Source organism: Tenrec ecaudatus, chromosome X, assembly GCF_050624435.1.
Source record: "Tenrec ecaudatus isolate mTenEca1 chromosome X, mTenEca1.hap1, whole genome shotgun sequence".
NCBI lineage: Eukaryota > Metazoa > Chordata > Mammalia > Afrosoricida > Tenrecidae > Tenrec > Tenrec ecaudatus.
In genome coordinates, this window is record NC_134548.1 from 128,774,106 (window position 1) to 128,780,832 (window position 6,727).

General features: G+C 40.5%; 1 non-coding gene across 1 annotated transcript; it reads right to left on the reverse strand.

Annotated features, from left to right (window-relative positions):
• Positions 1 to 286: 286 nt before the first annotated feature.
• Positions 287 to 393, reverse strand: LOC142435220 (U6 spliceosomal RNA). Its single transcript, XR_012781324.1, has one exon. It is a non-coding gene; the product is annotated as a U6 spliceosomal RNA (small nuclear RNA).
• Between the last annotated feature and the right edge of the window lie 6,334 nt (positions 394 to 6,727).

The window sequence follows — 6,727 nt, forward strand, 5'->3', positions numbered from 1 at the left end:
TGATCCAATAGGAGTCCTCCCCCATTTCGTTGGAATGGGCAAAAAGACAGATATCATCCAGTTATCTGATCTTCTGAATTTCTTGGCACAGACAAGTGAACACCAACCAGCCCATCATCCATTCGTTGAGACAGTGCAGTGGGTACTCCTTCAATTCCTAGATCCTTGTCCTTCATCAGTACCTTCAATACGGCTTGAACCCCTCCTTCCCAGCACCGTTAGTTCGTGATCAAGTTCTATCACATGCTTCAATTAGTAGGGAGCAGCATCCAATCTCCCATGTTCAAAAAATATGGAAGACTTCATGAATATGTGTGTCGTCCTTATGCAGGGGCTTTGATAATCTTCTTTGTATCTTTCCAATTTTAGTGTATGTGCTTCCAAAGAGAGCACATGACCTTAGCCTTTTTGCATCACATTTTCCTCATTCCCGAAAGGTAAGTGGACCCAATTTCAGAGACCTCTTTAAAGTTTTGAAATGTTATGATGTTACTTCTTTGTTTTCAGTGCTACTTCTAATTCCAGTGGCAGGAAAATGGACCTAGAGAAAAGTTGCCGCAGAATGTCAATGAAGAGGTCATGCCCTTAGAAGTAGCAGGACTGGAAATGATTCTGAGGATCCTGGTGACAATGTTCACTGCCAAGTGTGGCAGTGCAATCTCACCAACTACACTGGGAGAGGAATATGAGGCTTTCTCTTCCCATCAAGGTTTATAGCCTTGGAACCCCACACAGGGCAGTTCTGATCTCTCCCATTGGGTCACTTTGAGTGGGCTGTGATTTGAAGGAGTGAGTTTGGATTTGGAGTTAATTGTCCTCCGAGAAATGTTTGCATGAAAGCCAGGGCCAGTCTGAGAAGTATGTAACGAGGGAGATCTTCTGTCAGATGCTGGAAGCTAAATCAGAGGATAATCTAAGACCTCCGCTTTGTCAGGCACAGTGCAGTTAAGGGCCATTTTTTCCCATCTAAAGCAATATTGGTGTCTATCAAAGGAGGAAGCTATGTAAATTATAAGTCATGCTTTATTCGAGGATTATTTATACATACAATGTCTCCATTTTCGAGATGAGGAAATTGCAGAGCAATACAACTAACGGGTGGCTTTCCGTGAAGGTACAGTGATTCAGTAAAGAAGGAATTGCTTCTGATCAGGGTACCATAATAATAGTAATCATCATAATTATCACACCTTTGACTCATGCGGCACTTTTAATCTTTCAAAGGAGTTTCAAATCATAACTCTTTTGTTCTTTCACACCCATTTTATGCTCCCAAAGTTGGTAAGGCAGATATAACTACTTCCTTTTCGCAAAACAAGGGAAACATGCTTGGGAACATTAACACGTGAACCATCGATGGAACTATGTTCACCGAAGGCTCAAAAATTCTCCAGAGGATGATCAATACTCACTGGTCTCCTAGGGGTCCCCAAGATGCAATAGCTATCATTTCCAAGAAACTACAAAAGAGGGACGTGTGTGTGTGTGTGTGTGTGTGTGTGTGTGTGAAATCTGGCATTTTGCGAGTTAGCTAGGTGAGAGTAGAAAATGTTATCATTGCTTATTAATGTAAAATGTAATGTTTTGCTATTTCCTTTTTTCTAACCCCACTGGGAATATTATTGTTTGCTTTATTTTTGGTATAAAATGTTAAAGTATTGCAATCTATATGTTCGTTTACTAAGCTATATGTTATAGGCACACAAAACCCATCCATTTGACACTTCCCTTCAGGTTTTTCACTGAACATTAGTGTGGCATATGTTCATATCATTAAATGAGTAGCTGTGATCTTCTAATCCCTTTCAATAGTGAGTTGGCAGGAAAAAAAAGATCTTTAGTTCTGGGATTTGATTGGTTTGCTGTGGCTAATTGTTATCTCTAGGGGGCTTGGAATGGCACACGTGCAATTTATCAAAGTATTGGAATTAAACTGTAGGAATGTTTCCTGCGGAGGCAAGACCTCTTTTTATAGAACCCCAAAGCAGAAATGGCCTGAGCCACAAAGCTCCGTGGAAAACAGAAGTAGCATAAGTAGCCATGATTAGATATAGAAAACCACTTGAGAAATTTCAAATCCAAATATGGTCCTCTAGGACTTCCCATTTAGCCGCAGAAGAACGGATGCACTTGAATTATGGTGCTAGTGAAGAATATTTAAGCTACCATGGCCAGCCAAAAGAACGACAGATCTGCCTTGGAATAACTCTAGCCAGAATGGTAAGGCATTGTCAGGAGAGAGCAGTCCCTGGAGAAGGACATCATGCGTGCCGAAGGAGAGGGGGAGCGAAAAAGAGGAAAGTCCTCTCTGAGGTGGACTGACAGAGGGGCTGCAACAATGGGCTCAGACATGGACACAATTGTGAGGATGGTGTAGGACTGGGTAGTGTTTTACTCTGCTGTTATGGGGGTCACTGTGAGTCAGAACAAATTTGATGGCACTAAGCAATGACTTTCATTCATTCTTTTAGAAGTCCATGCTATATTTAATATTCTTTCCCACCATCACAATTCAGACATATTAATTCTTCAGTATTCCTTATTCATTTTCTACCAGGGGAAGTTATATGAGGCAATTGAAAATGCCATGGTTTGGATTAAATCCCTTTATTCCTGAAGGGGACAGCAACCTTTACTTTTTAATATGTAAACGTCTGTTATAAGGTGTTTGCTCAAGGCAATACGTACTTTGTTATCTTGACTACTTCCATGAGCATTGATTGTGGATGAAAGGAAAATAAATCCCTTGACAACGTTCATCATTTCCCGGTGTATTGTGATGTTGTTTATTGGCACAAATGGGAGGCCTTTTTGTTTTATGCTGAGGCATACTCCACACTGAAAGCTGTAGTCATCGAAATTTATCATGAAGTTCTTGGAGTCCGCTTTGTTCTTAGCAAGCAAGGTTTTTCCTTGGGTCCTAGGTGACCTGCATGTGATGTGGTATCATCTGTCTTCCCCTATCTCTGCTTTCTGCTTTGTCTAAATCTGCTCTTTATCTTAAAATTAATTGGATTAATTTATACTCTACTCTGATAGGGTCTCTTCACCTAACATAGAAACGTTACTCCTAAATGGGATTGTAACAACACGTGTAGGAGTTCAGATTCACATCATATAATCTGGGGAGACATAATTGAATCCGTAACCATTTTATAGTGGCATTACCGATTGGGGGGGGGGGCTTAAGAAGTTCATGGAAGAATTCATTGTCTGCTAACTCTATGGATCCCTGACCATTTTGAAGCTTCTTGTACTTTCACAATGTTGAGCAGCTTTCATCATTTCACTCACATGCATTCCCTCTCTCTCTCTCTGCATATGTGCATGCTCATAACATGATAAGCGAAAAGCTGAGATGTAGTATATGCAAAGGATCTCTTGTGGCACTAGCGGGTAAGCCTCGCATTACTAACTACAAGGGCTGTAGTTCAAACCCATCAACCACTCCTTGGGAGAAAGATGAAGCTGTCACTTTTGTAACGATTTACAGTCTCAGAAACCCTATATGGTGTAGCTGTGACGCAGAATCAACTCATTGAAATGGGAGAGCTTTTCTGAATGCATCATGTGGAATCTTGTTAGTACTTCTCATTTTATTATATGTCCTTGCTTGAGTTTTCATCTTGCTTTTTGCTTCTATAGGTAGGCTCTGGAAGCACTCACTCATTTATGCCACAAAATTGAAAGACAGCTCCTTGGCCAACTGACTGTAGCTATCCACCTCTGCATCTATTCCAAATAAAGGCGATCCAACAGAATGTTGAAATTATAGAACAATATCATTGATATGGTAAGCAAGTAAAATTTTGCCAAAGATCATGCAACATTGACAAAGAACTGCCAGAGGTTCTGGCTGGATTCAGAAGAGGATGTGGAACAAGGTAACTCGTTGCTGATGTCAGGTGGACCTTGGCTCAAAACAGAGAATATCAGAAAGATGTATACTTGTATTTTATTGACTGGGCAAAGACATTTGACTGTGTGTACCACAATAAACTATGGATAACCTTGAGAAGAATGGGAATTCCAGACCACTGGACTGTGCTCACGAGACACTTGTACATGGATCAAGAGGCAGTTCTGGGAACAGACTAAGGGAATACAACATGGTGTAAAATAGGGAAAGGTGTGTGTCAGGCTTGTATCCTCTCACCATAAAAATTCAATCTGCATGCTGAGCAAATAATGAAACTGGTTTATATGATGAGCAACATAGCATCAGGGTTGGAGGGAGGCTTATTAACAACTTGCACTGTACAGATGACACAGCCTTGGTTGCTGAAAGCGAGGAAGACTTGAAGCACTTGCTGATGAAGATCAAGGATTGTAGGCTTCGGTACGGATTGAGACTCAATGTAAAGAAGACTAAAATCCTCACAATTAGATCAATCGGTAACATCATGGTAAATGGAGCAAAGGATGAAGTTGTCTAGGCTTTTACCTTGCTAGGATCCACAATTGGTGCTCATGTAGTCAGCAGCCAAGAGCTCAAAAGATGTGTTTCATTAGGTAAACCTACTGCACAAGGACTCCAAAGAGTACCGCAAAGTGAGTGTGTTACTTTGAGGACAATGGTGCACCTGACTCAAGCCATGGTCTTTGCCACAGCCTCCTATGCATATGGAAATTGGATATTGAAGCAGGATGACCACAGAGTAACTAATGCACTTGGTTTGGGGTGCTGGAAAAGGAGATGATGGTACCACATACTGCCATGAGGACAAACAAATCTGTCTGGCAAGAAATACTGCCAGAGTACCCCTTGGAGGCAAGAATGGCAAAACTTTACCTCCTTGAGCCGCAGTTTCATTATTTATTATTATTATTATCATTATTATAGTGGTCTTTACCTCTCAGGATGCTGCTGCTGCTGTTGTTTTTGTGCTTAAATGAATTGATAGGAAGCACTTAGCACAGAGATAGCTTTTCAACAGACATTATGTAGTGTCACAGCGGTTCATCAGCCTTATGCTTAAATCCAGCCTCAGCATCCTCCAAATGACATATTTGGCCTCAGAGGAGGAGGTCATTGTTTGGGGATGGCAAGGCGACTTTCTGCCCACTGGGATGGAGCGAGGAAAAAGCACCATATGAGTTAGGATCCGTTTGTTCTCTCCCTTTACATGTTACCAAAAGATGCATTGCCTCAAGAGGAAACAGTTTTAAAGTTTAATTTCGTTATATGATTGGAGAGTGTCAGTCTCATGAACAGCTGATCCATTCCTGCATCCATAAGAAAGGGAAAAGAATAATTTCCGTGAGAGATTCTATTGGTGTTTTGCTATAGAACGTTCTCACATTCCAGACTTCCTCACCTTTATCACGCTTTTCAGATGATGGCGCCAGGGCTTCCTAAGAGGTTGAATCCCAACTTTAGAGCGCAGTCTCTATAGAGTTGATTGTACTGCAAGCTCCTTAGAGACCATTTGGGGAAGACTTAGTTCATTATTGTTTGCTCACAGCATGATGCCATTAGGCAAGACCATATCTGTGACTTAAACGCTTCCAGGGCTTTAGAAGAAAGTGTCAAATGAAATGACAAGTTTTGTCTATACAGTGCTTCCTAATGTTTCTGGCAGAAATATTCTCCATAGGAATCTTTTCATTTGGCCAGCCTTTGGGCAAATACTATGCTCTATTGTTTCTGGGCACGCTAGGATTTCTCTCTGGCAATTTATCCCATTTGAGGGTTTTAATGGTCTTTGGAGTTTACAAAGCCACCTGCCTCTCCCTTTTCCTTTTATTCAAATCTGATGCTGTGAGGATAAGAGGAATTATATTGTTGTCTGTTTAAATGGCTCCAGAGAAATGGATGTATACTTGAATGCACTCCAACCCTTGATACGGTTTCAACTACTAACCCAAAATATTATGAGAGGTTTGCAAAAGGTCACTTTCATAATGCTCCTGGCTACATCCAAGAAGACCACATAGGTATCTTATAGAATAAAAATAGTTAGGGAGTGCATTTTATAGAGAACAACTCTTTCAGAAGGCAATTTAATAGGTGGAGCTGAGGCCTAAAATAGATGTTTAAGGAACACCACTAACAACAATAAAACTAGGTACTATTTTGCTGCTTCTGACTCCTGACAACCAGATGTATGTGCAGCCTATGCTTGATGGTGTCTTTAATTGCTGAGTTGTTTCAGAAGGAGATTTCCCAACCTTTCTTCTGAGATACATTTTAGTTAGTAGTCAAATATATTAACTTCATAGGATACAACCTACTATGAAGTTTCAGAGTCCCTCAGTGACTCCTGTGAAATAAGGGCGATTACTGTAATAAGCCCACATGGAAGAAGCATACCAGCTTGCTTTATCCAAGGATTGAAAAGAGTACAATCCAAATGCAAAAGAAGGAACTGTATCAGAGCTTACATTACGAAATTCTGGTTTGCAAAAAGCTGTGGATAACAGTGATTCCCAAAATACATTTTCAAGATCTACAAATAGAACATGCTTTTCTGGTGAGTTCCCTCTGAGTAGAATCAGGAGATGGGAAGAGCCTGGTTATTGGACACAGATATTGTAGAGATGATTATAGCAGATTCAAATGAAAACTCTGACTCGAACGATTAAAACCTTACCAGATGAGCTCCCTTTGTAAACATTTCGAGTTTGATTTGGCTTTTAATATTCTCTCTTGTCTTTCAGATGGGAGTATATCTCTGTTGTATGTTATAGCACTCTTGATTCTCTGTTATGTGTTTTTCTATACTTT